This window comes from Microcaecilia unicolor, chromosome 1 (genome assembly GCF_901765095.1).
Source record: "Microcaecilia unicolor chromosome 1, aMicUni1.1, whole genome shotgun sequence".
Classification (NCBI taxonomy): domain Eukaryota; kingdom Metazoa; phylum Chordata; class Amphibia; order Gymnophiona; family Siphonopidae; genus Microcaecilia; species Microcaecilia unicolor.
The window spans coordinates 720,653,867-720,672,504 of NC_044031.1; positions in this window are offsets into that span (position 1 = coordinate 720,653,867).

The window sequence follows — 18,638 nt, forward strand, 5'->3', positions numbered from 1 at the left end:
CATGGGGTAAAACAAAAGCAACCTATGTTGCAGGTATACCTTGTGCTAATACAAATAAATTTGCAGCATTCCCTTATCTAGGCTCTGTATGTGAACAGCATGCATTGGTTCTGTTAGTGTTACACTCCTATATCCTCAGCTTCCCTCTGTAAAGGTTGATACTGGATGCCCTGGTTTTCTTCTAAGAACACATAGAGGGGCATAATCGAACGGGGCCGACCATCTATAAGGGCGGCCATCTCTAACGCGGGTCCCGTCAAGCGGCATACCCGACTATATTATCGAAAACAAGATGGCCGGCCATCTTTTGTTTCGATAATACTGTCGGGGCTGGCCAAATCTCAACATTTGGGTCGTCCTTAGAGATCGCCAGCATTAGAGATGGCCGCCATTGGTTTTCACCGATAATGAAAACTAATGGCGGCCATCTCAAACCCGGCCAAATCCAAGGCATTTGGTTGTGGGAGGAGCCAGCATTTGTAATGCACTGGTCCCCCTCACATGCCAGGACATCAACCAGGCACCCTAGGGGGCACTGCAGTGGACTTCACAAATTGATCCCAGGTACATAGCTCCCTTAACTTGTGTGCTGAGCCCCCCAACCCCCCCCCCAAACCCCACTACCCCCAACTGTACACCACTACCATAGCCCATACGGGTGAAGGGGGGCACCTAGATGTGGGTACAGTGGGTTTCGGGTGAGTTTTGGAGGGCTCCCATTTACCACCACAAGTGTAACAGGTGGGGGGATGGGCCTGGGTCCGCCTGCCTGAAGGGCACTGCAGTACCCACTAAAAACTGCTCCAGGGACCTGCATAGTGCTGTCATGGAGCTGGGTATGACATCTGAGGCTGGCATAGAGGCTGGGAAAAATGTTTTTAATTTTTTTTTGGGGGGGGGGGGGGTGGGAGGGGGTTGGTGACCACTGGGGGAGTAAGGGGAGGTCATCCTACGATTCCCTCCGGTGGTCATCTGGTCATTTAGGGCACATTTTTGAGGCTTGGTCGTGAACAAAAAAGGACCAAGTAAAGTTGCCAAATGCTTGTCAGAGCCGGCCTTCTTTTTTCCATTATCGGTCGAGGCCGGCCATCTCTTAACTACGCCCCCATCCCGCCTTTGGTACACTTCCGACACACCCCCTTTAACTTTGGCCAGCTCTGCAACAGAAAGCAGTTGAAGCCGGCCAAAATCGGCTTTGGATTATACCGATTTGGCCGGCCTTAGGAGAAGGCCGGCCATCTCCCAATTTGTGTCGGAAGATGGCTGGCCTTCTCCTTCGAAAATAAGCAGGATAATCCACAATATGAAAAAAGCATATATGGGATTGCCATGGACCACAGAAATTATTTTTTATAATCTGTGACAGATCTATGGATAAATCTGACCCTAATATGAATAGAACAGCCAAATTTATCTGTTGGGAAAACAGGCTTGATTTGGGACAGTATGAGGGCAGTGCTCCCAAATAAGGGGATCTCAACTTGAGCAGTAGTACCACAAGATTACAGCTAGGGGTCAACTGGCACATTTTGAAGCTGGCAGCCCATAGGGTAGGAGCGACACCAGATAGACCACCAGGGGGAAAAAGAGGAAATAGGGAGGTAGGGAGGGATCTCATTCAGGGGGTAGATATGGTTGGGGACGGTGTCTGGATCAGAGAGGGAACTGATAGGGTGGAGACTGAGAGGGGAGTGTGGGATCATTTGTAGACTTCCAGCTCCTTTAAAAGACAGCAGGTCTGACTTAGGGTCAACTATCTTTGCACTACTACAGGAAAGCCTAATGCTCCCAGCTGTAGCAATGCAAATTTATATTTACTGCAGGTTAGTGACTCCCATGGTAAATATCAATATGTAAAATGTATTTATTACTACAACTTAGCAAATACCCCTCTCAGGGGCAGATGCACTAAAGCTAAATGAGCCTTTAATGACTCTCCAACGAGGAAAATTTGATCCGTTGCATGCATCAAAGGGCTTTTACCGAGGAAGCCAGCAGCTAACGAAAACGGAATGGAGATGAGCAATTAGTGTGAAAACCCCATTGAAACGACATGCACTAACCTTTTCCGATTGCCTTTACGCAGGAAAAAGGCAGGAAAACTAACGAGAGGTCTGGACCACTCGTTAGGACAGCTCTGTGCCAGAAAAATCATTAAGTGAAAAAATAAACAAACTTTGAGCCAATCCCAGCGCATTAGCAGAGCTAAAAGCGCTGTGATTGGTCCAAAGGACGTCAGAAAAACATAAATAAATAAAAATAAAAAAAGGATCGGGAGGGGGCAAGGGCGCTCATCAGGAGCGTCCTGTACGGACGGCCTTGCCCCCCCCCCCCGCTGCTCCCCACTTTCCGCCGCTCCTCCCACCCCGAAAAAGCAAAATTCAAGCAGCCCCTGCCCCCCTCCCTTCCTCACTACTCTCTCACCTCAGCTCCGCCTCCCGACATCCTCCGTCCTGTGCCCCGCCCCCTTTTGGGGTCGTCGCCGCCATTCCCCTCCTCCATCGGGCCCCCCTCCCTCTTACCGGGCCGTTGCAGTGCCTCTCTCCTCTGTCCGAAGGCGCTGCACGGGCAAGAAGAAAGCCTGATGCCTGCCTTCGCCCAGCTTCGATGGCGCGTCTTTCTCCTGCTGGGCCCGCCCCTTTCTGACGTCAGTAACCTACGTAGGTTACCGACGTCAGACAGGGGCGGGCCCAGCAGGAGAAAGATGCGCCATCGAAGCTGGGCGAAGGCAGGCATCAGGCTTTCTTCTTGCCCGTGCAGCGCCTTCGGACAGAGGAGAGAGGCGCTGCACGGGCCCGGTAAGAGGGAGGGGGGCCCGATGGAGGAGGGGAATGGCGGCGACGACCCCAAAAGGGGGCGGGGCACAGGACGGAGGATGTCGGGAGGCGGAGCTGAGGTGAGAGAGTAGTGAGGAAGGGAGGGGGGCAGGGGCTGCTTGAATTTTGCTTTTTCGGGGTGGGGGGAGCGGCGGAAAGTGGGGAGCAGCGGGGGGGGGGGGGCAAGGCCGTCCGTACAGGACGCTCCTGATGAGCGCCCTTGCCCCCTCCCGACCCTTTTTTTTTATTTTGTTTGATTTGGGAGCCATGTGCTTGTGATTTGACTGTGTTTTGACTGTTTGTGGCATGCGCAGAGCAGCTAACATAACGCTTGGCTGCTCTGCGCATGATTTGGGGGCCGATTAACGATGTGTATTGTGATTCTTTGATACATTGTACGTTTCTATACCGATCTGAGCATGTGTGACTTTTTTTTTTGGTGCATTCTTCGTTTTTTAAAAATCGTTAGGGCCTTTAACGATTTTGATTTTTTTACGTTTGCTTGATGCATCTACCCCTCAGTTGGTTGGCGCTAAACAGCTAAGGACCTCTTTTATCAAGCTGTTCTAGTGGCAATGCCAACAGAACCCATTCAAAGTGAATGGGTTTTGTTGGCATTACAGCACCGGGAGCCACTAGCGTGGCTTGATAAAAGAGGCCCTAAATTCTTAAACATAACCCTCGTCCATTCCTTTTTGTCTGGCTAAATTTATCAGCCTGATTTCAAACGGTGAGATCTGACCCCATATGTAGTACATTTTAGTAAATAGGTCCATATAGTATTCTAATCCAGTTTATGAACAATTATTAAGTAATACATGATTAGTTAGATAAACAAGTATTCAGTAAAGCTTAGGAAGCTGAAATAAAAATTACTTACTTTGAAATTCTGAGCTTTTGTAACATAGTTCAAAATATGAGGTCCTTCCAAATTTCCTGGCAACTCTGTAAGCTTCTCTTTCTTAAAACCTGGAAATGTGCAGTACTAAAAAAGTGCAATTATCATGAGGAAATAATTAATATTTTGAAGCAGTAATTATATTTTCATTACAGAAAAATGTTAGTAAGAAATTACAGCACACACATGGAAATGAAATTTTATTTCATTTGTATGTACTTCATAGATAATAATAGGAAGAGATACGTGAGTAGTTATAGCATCAGAAGCTACACTGTAACATAAAAGATTTCTTACAGTGATTTTTCCTAATTGATATTGACCTTTATATGGTTGGAGAGAGATTTGAGTTTGTGTTATAATAAAATTACCTCTACACGTTCTGTTCTTTTTACTTGCTTGATATCATCTATCTGGAAGAGTATTTACATAAAATTAGAAAATGTTCTTTCATAATAACTTAGAACATATCAAAAAATTAATTCTGAACAAAACATCCATCTCAATTGGCCTAAATAATGAAGAGGTCCAAAAAATGTTATATAGCAGTATAACTAAAATATTTTTACTATCAAAATATTTGTATAAACCATATAGTTGTCTGAATGGGATATATCATCCTGGACTGGATAGCATACATCCTACAGTACTAACAGAACTAAAAAAAAGAACTTGTAGAGCTATTCCTAATAAAATGTAATTTATCTTTAAAAACAAACATGGTTCCAGAAGATTGGAGGGTAGACACTGCAATGCCAAAAAAAAGGGTTCCAAAGGTGACCCAAGAAATTATAAACCAGTGAGCCTGATATCAATGCCAGGTAAAATGGTGAAGACTATTATTTATTTGTAGCATTTGTATCCCACATTTTCCCACCTATTTGCAGGCTCAATGTGGCTTACATTGTTCTGTAATGGCGATCACCAATTCCGGAAAAGAGAAATGCATAGTTAAGGTGGAGGAGACAGAGTGGTTAGGTATTCAGGTAAAGAAAGTTCATTTTCATAATAAGAAATAAAAGGTATTGGATTAAACTTCATTCGTGATAAATTAGCTTGAACAATCAGGAATATTAAAACCTCAAATCATGATAAATTAGTATGGACAATCAGGAAATAGAGTTACGTTTTGTGTAGATCCGGTGTAAATGTTATTAACTGGCACTTAAGATGGATTATTTTGGTATTATAAAGAACAAAATTACTGTATACATAGTCTCACCCTTAGGGGGTCATCCTAGTGGCTGCTTCCTGTCTCCATGACAGGCAGAAGGCTTCTGCTCCAGTGTACTTAGACAAGTAGCTTAATATTGGGAAGAGCGCTGCCCTGTTCTACTACAAATTCTTCCACCAGTTCCCCCTAAGCCAACCCTCCTAGTGCATAATACCACAGTAGAAGAGTTGCTATTGCATCAAGGAACATTTATTAAGGAAAACAAAATTTTGCCATGGAATAAACAATCTTTTCTCATGTTCAGGATACCGGCTTTTATCTTACGTAATAGCCTCAAACAAACTAAATAAGTCTTTTTACAGAGAAACAACCCCTGGAAAGCTTCCCCAAACACAATATCTTCCACTCCAGGTTTTCGTTCATATATTTTCTCTCATTTGTTTTAAATTTACTACTTAATAGCTTCATTGCATGCCCTCTAGTCCTAGTACTTTTGGAAAGAGTAAACAAACAATTTACGTCCACCCATTCCATTCCACTCACTATTTTATAGACCTTTATCATATCTCCCCTCAGCCATCTCTTCTCCAAGTTGAAGAACCCTAGCCACTTTAGTCTTTCCTCATAGGGAAGTTGTCCCTTCCCCTTTATCATTTTTGTCACCCTTCTCTGTAACTATTCTAATTCCACCATATCTTTTTTCAGATGCAGGAACCAGAACTGCACACAGTATTTGAGGTGCAGTCACACCATGGCGCGATACAAAGGCAATATAACATTCTCATTTTTGCTTTCCATTCCTTTACTAATAATACCTAACATTTTATTTGCTTTCTTAGCTGCTGCTGCTGCACACTGAGCAGAGGATTTCAAAGTATCATCAATGATGACACCTAGATCCTTTTCCTGGTCAGTGGTTCCTAATGTGGAACCTTGCATCACGTAGCTATAGTTTATAAGATCATAAGATCATACGATCATAAGAGTAGCCATACTGGGTCAGACCAATGGTCCCCCTAGCCCAGTATCCTGTTTTCCAAACAGTGGCCAAGCAGGGTCACAAGTACCTGGCAGAAACCCAAATCGTGGCAACACTCCCAAAGAATAGCAAGATTCTGGAATCCTAAAGAGTGACAAGATTCCATGCAGAATCTCAAAGAGTAGCAACATTCCATGTAGAACCCCAAATCGTGGCAACACTCCTTACTACAAATCCCAGGGCAAGCAGTTGCTTCCCCACGTCTGTCTCAATAGCAGACTATGGACTTTTCTTCCAGGAATTTGTCCAAACCTTTTTTAAACCCAGATACGCTATCCACTGTTATCACATCCTTCGGCAAAGAGTTCCAGAGCTTAACGATTCGTTGAGTGAAAAAATATTTCCTCCTATTTATTTTATGTTTCAACATTTTTATTAGAGACATTGCCAAACATAATTCACTTTACAAGTTCTTAATACACAACATTTCAAACATGTTTAAACTACCAGTGAATCATTTAACTATGACAAATATCAACCTTTTCTTTGTATTGTTTACAAAACCCCTCCTCCACTCTCCCACCTAATGCAAAATTTCAACATTTCAACAGTTGAACAATTACGTCTCATCTGCGAACAACTTCCATCAATCCTTAACACATTATCATCTGCAGTTACTTCTTTACTCTTCCTCAATCCCTATACTCCTTCCCATCCTTCCTCCCTCCCCTCTTCCCCCTCCCTCCCCCCCCTTCCCTTTCCCCCCTAGTACCATATTCCAATACTGCTATCACTATGTGTTTGTCGTCCATCCATTACAACAAATTAAGCACCAAACTCTTCACCCTCTGTGATAAGGTATCTATGTATACACCCCAGGTTTTAAGGAATTTGTTTTTCTTTTTAAGTGATCTATTAACTTCCTTCGCCTCCCACATCATCAGCTGATGGACCAGATTTCGCCAGTGCCAAAATTCCGGTCCCGTATCGGCCGTCCAGTATTTCAATATACATTTCCTTGTTAGTAAATTAAGTTTACGAACCAGCATGGTTTCTTCCGGTGTTGTCCCTCTGAATGACCCAGGTTTATCTAGCAGTAGTTGCACTGCTGTTCCTTTTACATCCCAACCCAGTAGGTATGACATATAATTAGTGGTTTTCCCCCAAAATTGCCTAATTATTCTGCACCCCCAAAAAGCATGATAGAATGTGTTATCTGCCCTACCACAGCGCTTACATGTCGTGAAGTTCACCTCCCCCCCAAAATTTTGCTAGCTGCGTTTGGACCATATATCACAGTGTATCACCCAGTACGCACATTCCCTATATTGTGCGCCACTAATCAGTTTGGGAATCCCTTTCAAATGCTGAGTAACGTTCCATGTTACCAGACTAACTCCTAAGTCTTCTTCCCATCGGCATTTCAACTGCGTGAACATGTTAGGGGTCATATTCTGCCAAAGTGCCCCATTTAGGCCTGATATTGATGGCTCTTCGTCCGATATGTCCTCAAAAACTTTTTTCAATTTCTCCCCCGGTTTCTGCGCAAGTCTGTCCGGGCTTATAGAATCAATATAATGTTTCAACTGGTAGTGGGCATACACATCCCCCCACCCATCGCTACCCTTGCTCAGCAACTGTTCCAGAGGTTTAATTTTCCCATTTGCCATTACCACATCCCCTATACACACCAGCCCCAGTGCTTCCCAATGTTGAAATGTGTTGTTTTCCACCCCTGGTCTAAACATAGGGTTCCCTCGGATAGGCATTAGTTCTGTTGCTTCATCCCCTATGCCCAAGATGCCATTTAAACACTGTAATGCCTTCAGCAAAGGCCACAGCATTACACTTCTTTTATATTTTAATGGTACCCATTGGGTATCTAATTGTATGAGGGATTGCAACCTGTATGGGTGAAAAAAGGCGCTCTCCATATCTATTGGTGTATAGTATGTGGAAGCAAAGACCCAGTCCCGAACGTGTCTTAACAAACAGGCCATGTATAAAACTTCATGTTGGGCAATCCCATTCCATCTTGTTTCCAACCTCACATCAACAATTGATACTTCATCTTTGCCTTCTTACCCGCCCAACAAAATTTCACTACCATCCCGTAAAATGCTCTTAAATTTTGCCCAACAAGTATATTGGAATGATCTGCATGACATAAAGCCAACGTGGAAGAATAACCATTCGTATGAGGCTCAATCTCCCTATAAGTGGTATCGGCAGCACAGACCAACTTTCTAATTGCTGACAAGTCTGTGTTAACAAATTAGTCACATTGAATGAATATAAATCTTTTGTCCTAGGTGCCAATGTTATTCCCAGATATCTAAAAGAATCTCCCGCCCAGCGCAAAGGGAATTGCCCCTGCCAATTTGCTACCATGTCTGTATTAATAGCTATGGCTTCAGACTTTTCTAAATTAAGCTTGAACCCAGAGTAGTCACCAAACTCTCTAAATATTTCTAATAAATGTTGCAGAGACTCCACCGGTTTCGTAAGGATGACCAATAAATCATCTGCAAATGCAGCTAATTTGAATATATGATTCCCAATTTGGACTCCCCGTATCCCCGCCATAGCATAGATATCTCTGATTAATGGGTCTAAATATAAAACAAATAATAGTGGAGATAATGGGCAGCCCTGGCAGGTGCCTCGTTGTATTCCAAATTCTTCAGTATAGCTTCCATTAACCATGATTCTTGCTGTGGGTAGTGTGTACAGCGTTTCAACCACCTTTAAATACCATCCCGCAAACCCATATTTATCCAAAGTTGTAAACAGAAATCCCCACTTCACACGATTGAAAGCCTTTTCAGCGTCGAAACTAATAATTATTGTGGGTTCAGAGTTCAATTCAATTTGTTCTAATGCTGTTAAAATTCTTCGGAGATTCTTAGATATATTCTGTCCTTTAATGAATCCTACTTGCCTGTCTTGCACGAGGCCAGGTAGTACCCTACTCATACGATTCGCTAAGATTTTTGCCATCAGCTTCACCTCACAATTCAACAGAGATATTGGTTGATATGATTCTGGCAGGGTGGGATTTCTCTTCGGCTTAGGAATTAAAATAATTTGCGCTACGTTCATATATCTGGAGAGCTGACCTCCCTCCACCCAAGCATTAAAGGTTTCCACCAGCACATTCTTGATCCCTTCCCCCAAGAGTTTATAAAATTCTACCCTGAATCCGTCTGGTCCCGGGGCCTTCCCTTTCTGGCTGTTACCTATTGCCCAATGCACCTCATCTGTTGTGATGGGAGCGTTCAACCTCTTTCGATCACAGTCTGTGAGAACTGGGTGATCCAACTCCTCCAAATACATGTCACTATTGAGTCCTTCCTCCTGCTCTGTTGCGTATAGTTTTTGATAAAAAGCCTTAAAGATTTCTTTAATTTCTGAATCTGTGTGACATGTTTTGCCTGTTTGGTCTTGCAGTGCTATAACTGTTCTTGAAGATTGTTTACGGGCATCCTCCTATTTATTGTAAAAGTATTTCCATGTAACTTCCTCGAGTGTCCCCTAATCTTTGTACTTTTGGAATGAGTAAAAAAATCGATTTACTTCTACTCGTTCTATAACACTCAGGATTATGCATACCTCAATCATACCTCCCCTCATCCATCTCTTTTCCAAGCTAAAGAGCCCTAACCTCTTTAGCCTTTCCTCATATGAGAGTTCCATCCCCCCCCCCCCCCCCCCCATCATTCTGGTCACTCCTCTTTGAACCTTCTCTAATTCCACTATATCTTTTTTGTGACACGGCGACCAGAACTGAACACAATACTCAAGGTGCAGACGCGCCATGAAGTGATACTAAGGCATTATAGCATTTTCAGTCTTATTCACCATCCCTTTCCTAATAATTCCTAGCATTCTGTTTGCTTCTTTGGCGGCAGCTGCACACTGAGACGAAGATTTCAGAGTATTATCCACAATGACACCCAGATCTTTCTTCAGCACTGACCCCCAAGGTGGACCCTAGCATCAGGCAACTGTGACTTGGATTATTCTTTCCAATGTGCATCACTTTGCATCTCTCCACATTAAATTTCATTTTTTGGGGGTTCCTCCTTCCCACATGCATCACTTTGCATTTGCTCACATTAAATGTAATCTACTATTTGGATGTACAGTCTCCCAGTCTTTTTAAGGTCATCTTGCAATTGTTCACAATCCTCTTGCAATTTAATAACTTTAAATAACTTTGTGTAATTAGCAAATTTAATCACTTCACTAGATACTCCCATCTCTAGATCATTTATAAATATGTTTAAAAGCAGCGGTCCCAGCACAGACCCCTGGGGAACCCCCTTATCTACCTTTCTCCATTGAGAATACTGACCATTTAACCCTACTCTTTGTTTTACATCTTTTAACCAGTTTTTAATCCACAATAAGACATTACCTCCTATCCCATGACTCTCTAATTTCCTCAAGAGTCTTTCTTGTGGTACTTTGTCAAATGCCTTTTGAAAATCCAGATACACAATATCAACCAGCTCACCTTTATCCACGTTTGTTCACCCCTTCAAAGAAATATAGTAAATTCGTGAGGCAAGATTTCCCTTCACTAAATCCATGTTGACTATGAGGGGCATTTTAGAAAGAAACATCTAAATCAGAATTTGGACGTTTTACAAAGACGTCTAACTTCCGAACAGGAAAGAAGGTCATTTTCGAAAAAGATGGATGTCTATCTTTTGTGTTCGAAAATACTATGGACATCTTTGTGATTTGGACATCCTTTTTTTTGGACCATTTTCGAACAAAAGACGTCCAAATGCAAGACATCAAAAATAGAGGAGGAGTGGCTTAATGGTTAGTGCGGCAGGCTTTGATCCTGGCAACATGGGTTCAATTCCCACTGCTGCTCTTTGAGACTTTGGGCAAGTCAAACGCACAAGGGGCATTTTTGGATATGACATCTAAGTCTCAATTTGGACTTTTTTGTAAAACGTCCAAAATCAGAACAGGAAAGGTCATTTTCTACAAAAAAAAAAATCAGTTTTTTCCTTTTGAAAGTGCTGTTTGGAAAAATGTTTTGTGATTTGGGGGCGTAATGAGAGGTGATTCCCCAAGTCCCTCCAGTGGTCATCTGGTCAATTGGGGCACCTCTTACAAGGAGTAGAGGAGTAGCCTAGTGGTTAGTACAGCAGACTTTGATCCTGGGGAAGTGGGTTCAACTCCCACAGCAGCTATTTTTTATAAAAACAGGTCTAGCTGAAAACTTGGACGTCTTTGTTTTGTTCCATTATTGCTGAAAGACGTCCATGTCTTAGGAACGCCCAAGTCCCACCTTGAACATGCCCCTGGCACGACCCCTTGAAATTTGGACGTCCTTCTGACGGCCTTCAGAGAAAGACGTCCAAAAAGAGGTTTTTATAATACTGATTTGGACGTTTCTGTGAGATAAACGCTCAAATGCTGACTTATGTCACTTTTTGGACATCTTTCTCTTTTGAAAATGAGCCTGTTTGTCTCATTAATCCATGCTTATGTATATGTTCTGTAATTTTGTTCTTTATAATAGTCTCTAATCAAGTATATCCTATATAATAAAATGCACCTCCAACATTCTGAAGCTGACTGCATGGCTGAGGCATTCCTGCTCTCTGTATCCATCTCCTGAATTGACATCACATACTTCCGGGTTTGTCACAAGCAGAAGTGACCAACCACACGAGGTTTCTCGGCTTCAGAATGTTGGAGGTGCATTCTATTAAATAGGATTGGTCAGTTCCTTGAAGCACAGCCAGAGCTCAGCGTCCTGCACAGTAACGCTCAGACACCAGAGCGAGAGGGGGGGGCCTAACACCAGAGGGGGGGGAGGAATCTCTGTCACACACACACTCTGTCTCTCACACAGTCAATGTCTTTCTCTCTCTCACTCTCACACACTGTCTCTCACACACTCTATGTCTCACACTATATCACATTCACTCTCTATGTGTCACAGTCACCCAAACACTCTCACAGAGAGTCTGTGTCTCACATACACTCTCTCTCTCGCACACTGTGTCTCACATACGAACTTGCACACACGCTCATTCTCACACACACTCGCACCCAGACTCCTTTCTCTCTCACACACACACACTCGCACATTCACTCTCTCTCTCTCACACACAGTCACTCTCACATACACTCTCTCAAACATACACACTCCGAGGAAAACCTTACTAGCGCCCGTTTCATTTGTGTCAGAAACGGGTCTTTTTTACTACTATAGTATATAAGCAATTTAACAGACCAGAAACAGTTCCTGGCTGGTTAAGGTAAAATTATGTAACATACCTGATAATTTTCTTTCCATTAATCATAGCTGATCAATCCATAGACTGGTGGGTTGTGTCCATCTACCAGCAGGTGGAGATAGAGAGCAAACTTTTGCCTCCCTATATGTGGTCATGTGCTGCCGGAAACTCCTCAGTATGTCGATATCAAAGCTCCATCCGCAGGACTCAGCACTTAGAGAATTACACCCACAAAGGGACACTCTGCCCAGCTCACCACCGCCGAAACGGGGGAGGGGAATTAACCCAGCTCATCCCCACACAAGTGGGGGAGGGGAATCCGTCCAGCTCATCCCCGCGGAGCGGGGGAGGGACACCACACCCGCCGATGCGGGGGGATCTGGCTTATCCTGCAACCGCAACCGCGGGAGGAGCTGACTGACCCTAACACCGCCGAAGCAGGAAGGGTACAAAGCTGCCCTACAGTCGCACGAAGCGGGAGGGAGTGCCGGCAGAATTTAAGTCTCAATCCAGCCCCGTAAAACGGAGGGGAGAGGAATGCAGCAGCTCACTGTAATACAAACTCGTCTCAACTCTTGAAGAATCCAAGTGAAAAAACTTGAACCCGAAGTCCTCCTGAAGTAACTGAAGACTAAACTTGAACCTAAAATTCAACCAGAATATAAACAGTACAGATACCTGGGAGGGGCTATGGATTGATCAGCTATGATTAATGGAAAGAAAATTATCAGGTATGTTACATAATTTTACCTTCCATATCATCATGCTGATCAATCCATAGACTGGTGGGATGTACCGAAGCAGTACTCACCCAGGGCGGGACATAGAAATCCCTGACCGCAACACTGAAGCTCCAAACCGGGCCTCCGCCCGAGCAGCCACAGTCAAGCGGTAATGCCTGGAGAAGGTATGGGCCGAAGCCCAAGTTGCCGCCTTGCAAATCTCTTCCAAGGAGACGGACCCGGCCTCTGCCAGCGAGGCCGCCTGAGCTCTAGTGGAGTGAGCCTTCAGCTGGATAGGCGGCACCTTCCCCGCGGCCACATAAGCCGCTGCAATGGCTTCCTTGACCCATCTTGCCACTGTAGGCTTAGCAGCCTGCAGACCCTTACGAGGACCTGCAAACAGGACAAACAGATGATCCGATTTCCGGAAATCATTGGTCACTTCCAAGTATCTGATGATGACTCGTCTCATATCCAGATATTTGAGAGCAGATTATTCCTCTGGGTAGTCCTCCCTCCGAAAGGAAGGGAGACAGAGCTGCTGATTCACATGGAAGCGAGAAACAATCTTGGGCAGGAAGGAAGGCACTGTGCGAAGAGTGACTCCTGCCTCAGTGAACTGCAGAAAAGGCTCTCGACATGAGAGTGCCTGGAGCTTGGAAACTCTTCTGGCTGAAGTGATAGCCACCAAAAAGACTGCTTTCAACGTCAGGTCTTTCAGAGATGCCCTCGACAAGGGTTCAAAAGGCGGCTTCTGCAATGCTCTTAGTACCAGGTTGAGATTCCACGCAGGCACCACTGAGTGCAGAGGAGGGCGCAGGTGATTAACTCCCTTAAGAAAGCGCACCACATCTGGCTGTGAAGCCAGGGAAGCACCCTTCAGGCGGCCCCTGAAGCAAGCCAGAGCCGCTACCTGGACTTTAAGGGAACTGAGCGACAGGCCTTTCTCCAGACCTTCTTGCAGGAACGCCAACACTGAAGAAATTGGAGCAGTGAAGGGAGAAAGTGAGCCTGCTTCACACCACGCTGCAAAGATACGCCAAACCCTGGCGTAAGCAGTAGAAGTAGAGCGCTTCCTCGCTCTCAGCATAGTGGCGATGACCTTGTCTGAGAAGCCCTTCTTTCTCAGACGCTGCCGCTCAATAGCCAGGCCTTAAGACCAAAGGGGGAGGGATCCTCCATCACCACGGGACCCTGATGTAACAGGCCCTGCTCCACTGGCAACCGCAGAGGATCGTCGACTGAGAGCCTGATCAAGTCCGCATACCAGGGACGTCTGGGCCAATCCGGACCCACCAGGATTATCCAGCCTGGATGCTTTGCCACCCGGTCTAGCACCCTGCCCAACATGGGCCAGGGCGGGAACACATAGAGAAGCTCTTGTGTCGGCCACTGTTGGAGAAGAGCATCTACTCCCAGGGATCGAGGGTCCCGTCCTCTGCTGAAAAAGCGCGGCACTTGGCAATTGGCCGATGACGCCATAAGATCTAGGCTCGGCTGGCCCCAGCGCTTCGTGATGTCCAAGAACGCCTGAGCAGATAGCTGCCACTCTCCGGGCTCCAAGGTATGGCGACTGAGAAAGTCCGCCTTGACATTCATGACTCCGGCAATGTGGGCCGCTGACAGCTGTTCCAGGTTCGCTTCCGCCCACTGGCCACAGCCGTGGCATTGTCCGACAGGACCCGTACTGGCTTCAACGCCAGTACCAGGATGAACTCCAAAAGCGCCAACCGAATGGCTCTGAGTTCCAGGAGGTTGATAGACCACTTTGCCTCTGCAGGAGACCAAAGCCCCTGCGCTGTCCTTCCCAAGCAGTGGGCTCCCCAGCCCGACAAAGATGCGTCCGTCGTGACAACCATCCACTCCGGGGTCACCAGAGGCATTCCTGCAGACAACTTGTCTGTCTGCGTCCACCAGCTCAGCGCCTTGCGCACTGCTGGGTCCAAGGGAAGGCGCACAGCATAATCCTCCGACATCGGAGTCCAGCGCTGCAGCAGAGAGTGTTGTAGTGGTCTCATATGAGCCCTGGCCCAGGGCACCACTTCCATCGTGGCCGTCATAGAGCCCAACAGCTGCACATAGTCCCAAGCCCGAAGAGGAGAGGCTACTAGGAACTGGTCCACCTGAGCCTGAAGCTTGACAATCCGATTGTCTGGCAGGAACACATAAGTACATAAGTACATAAGTAGTGCCATACTGGGAAAGACCAAAGGTCCATCTAGCCCAGCATCCTGTCACCGACAGTGGCCAATCCAGGTCAAGGGCACCTGGCACGCTCCCCAAACGTAAAAACATTCCAGACAAGTTATACCTAAAAATGCGGAATTTTTCCAAGTCCATTTAATAGCGGTCTATGGACTTGTCCTTTAGGAATCTATCTAACCCCTTTTTAAACTCCGTCAAGCTAACCGCCCGTACCACGTTCTCCGGCAACGAATTCCAGAGTCTAATTACACGTTGGGTGAAGAAAAATTTTCTCCGATTCGTTTTAAATTTACCACACTGTAGCTTCAACTCATGCCCTCTAGTCCTAGTATTTTTGGATAGCGTGAACAGTCGCTTCACATCCACCCGATCCATTCCACTCATTATTTTATACACTTCTATCATATCTCCCCTCAGCCGTCTCTTCTCCAAGCTGAAAAGCCCTAGCCTTCTCAGCCTCTCTTCGTAGGAAAGTCGTCCCATCCCCACTATCATTTTCGTCGCCCTTCGCTGTACCTTTTCCAATTCTACTATATCTTTTTTGAGATACGGAGACCAGTACTGAACACAATACTCCAGGTGCGGTCGCTTGGGTGTCGAATCGAACTCCCAGATACTCCAGGGACTGAGTTGGGCGCAGCTGGCTTTTCTCCCAGTTGATGATCCACCCCAGGGAGCTCAAAAGAGCAACCACCCGGTTCACAGCTTTGCCGCACTCTTCATAAGAGGGGGCTCGGATCAACCAGTCGTCCAGATAAGGATGGACTTGTACTCCTTCCTTCCTCAGGAAGGCCGCGATGACCACCATTACTTTGGAGAAGGTCCGCGGAGCAGTAGCCAACCCGAACGGGAGGGCTCTGAACTGGAAGTGTCGGCCCAGGACTGCAAAACGCAGAAAGCGTTGATGGGGAGGCCAGATGGGAATATGCAAGTACGCTTCCTTGATGTCCAAGGATGCCAGGTACTCCCCTGCCTTCACTGCCGCTATAACAGAGCGGAGAGTCTCCATGCGAAAGTGCCGAACTTTCAAGGCCCGATTGACCCCTTTGAGGTCGAGGATAGGCCGGACAGAACCTCCTTTCTTTGGTACCACAAAGTAAATGGAGTAACGCCCCTTGCCAAGCTGACTTTCTGGCACCGGAACGACCGCACCCAGGCGGATCAGATTGTCCAAGGTCTGCTGCACTGCCACAGCTTTGGACCGAGACTTGCAGGGAGAGAGTACAAACCGTCTCTTAAGGGTCGGCAGAACTCTAGCTTGTAGCCGTCTCTGATGACTTCCAGCACCCAAGCGTCTGAAGTTATTGTGGTCCACTCGCCCAGAAACGAGGAACAGCCGTCCTCCAATCTGCACTGGGGCGTGGACCAAGGCCCCGTCATTGGGTACGAGACCCTGGGGAGGACCAGAGGGAGCACCTCCGGGACGGCGGTCTCTGCGAAAGGAAATGCTGCTTGGGGGAGAAGTTCCTCTTGAAGGAAGAGGGGGCAGAGGGAGCCCGACCTGCCCGGGCGGTACCGACGGGCTTCCTGAAAAACCGTCCTCTGGAGGTACCGGGGCGAGTACTAGCCCGAGCCCTGACCTCTGGTAACTTCTTGCCCTTAGACGTGCCGAGATCGGTCACGATTTTGTCCAGCTCGACCCCAAAGAGCAGCTTGCCTTTAAAAGGCAATCTAGCCAGGCGGGAGTTAGAGGCGTGGTCAGCAGACCAATGCTTCAGCCAAAGCCACCGCCGCGCAGAGACTGTCTGAGCCATGCCTTAGCTGAGGCCCTCAAGACATCATACAGCAAGTCTGCCAAATAGGCCTAAGCCCCGATTCCAGGGCCGGCCAATCAGCCCTCAAGGAATGATCCGAGGGGGAAGCCCGCTGCACCATAGTCAGGCACGCCCTGGCCACATAGGAGCCGCAAACTGAGGCCTGCAAACTTAAAGCAGCCGCCTCAAAAGGACGACCTTAAGGCCGCCTCCAATCTTCTGTCTTGGGCGTCCTTTAGGGCCGTGCCACCTTCCACCGGCAACGCCGTTTTCTTAGTCACCGCAGTGATTAAAGAATCCACGGTAGGCCACAGATAGGCCTCACGTTCACTTTCAGGCAAAGGATAGAGGCGGGGACATAGCCCTAGCCACTTTAAGGCTCGCTTCCGGGACATCCCATTGAGCCGAAATTAAGGTGTGCATGGCATCATGCACGTGGAAGGTCTAGGCGGGCGCTTCGTCCCCAGCATAATGGCAGAGCCAACAGGGGCTGAGGGAGAGACGTCCTCCGGAGAGGAAATCTTCAAAATGCCCATGGGCCTGTACTAACAGGTTGGGCAAATCCTCTGAGCTAAAGAGCCGCGCTGCAGAGGGGTCATCCGCTCCATCCGAGCGGGATTCCGTCTCCTCCAAGGAATCCGCAAAGGACCGTTGGGGAGAACTCAGATACGCTGCCTCATCTACATCGGAGGAGACAAAGTCCTCCAAGGCTGGGAATCAACCCGAGGGCGTTACCTCCGGGGGCCTCAACCTCTTTACCAGACGAGGGAGCAGGGGCCAGCGTTTTGCATAAGGAAGGCCTGATGCAGCAGCAAAACAAACTCGGGGGAGAAACCCCCAGACTGTGCCTTCCGCAGCCGGGCTACAGCCCTAGACGCACCCTCAACCGGCGCTCGCAAGAGCGGGGGAGGAGACATGCTGCGCATCCAAGATGGCGTCCGGCGCGACACTCCGCGAAGGAGCCGCGCGGGAAGAACGGCGCTTAACTTTAGCCGCTTTTGTGCCGTCGCCCAAATTAAGGGCGTTCATGGCATTAATGTCTCCTACCTCAAGGGCGGCCCAGAGAAGACCGTCCGAGCCGCGTGGCCGGCCCAAGATGGCGGAGGCGAGCAGCGGGGGATGGGCGTTTATGGCGGGAAAAACCGCCACACCGAGGAAGGACCGGGACACTCATCGGTCACGAAACTGTCCACCCACAAGGGCGAATCAGACTTTAAGACCCCCGCATCCCCTTTTAGAAGCGCCCAAGCGATCCGGGGAGCGACTCTTTGCGCCCTCGCCCTCCGACGCCATATGCCACGTGGAGATCAATCGGGAACCCCCTGCCCGCTATAAAAAGGTAAAAATTACCTGCTTCCGCTCCGAGCTGTAACGACCTGGTGTCCCAGTGAGTAGCTGCAATAACGTTTAAAATAAACGTCGAAATAAACGCCTTTAAGGACGTTCAAATTTTTTTTTTTTTTTTTAACGGAGCCAGCGGGAGGGGGAGAAAAGGAGGGACCTGGCGCCACCAGGTTTGCACTTGCTCAAGAAGAGCCCTCAACCCCAGGCACTCAACAAAACCTAAAAAATTAGGCTTGGGAGGCCTAGCCAGAGCTGCTGCTGTGTGTGACCACCACCTGCTGAGATAGAGAACATACTGAGGAGTTTCCAGCAGCACATGACCACATATAGGGAGGCAAAAGTTTGCTCTCTATCTCCACCTGCTGGTAGATGGACACAACCCACCAGTCTATGGATTGATCAGCATGATGATATGGAAATTGCTTCTGCAGGGCTATTGGCTGATATTCAGTGGCACATAACAGATTGAGCTCTGGA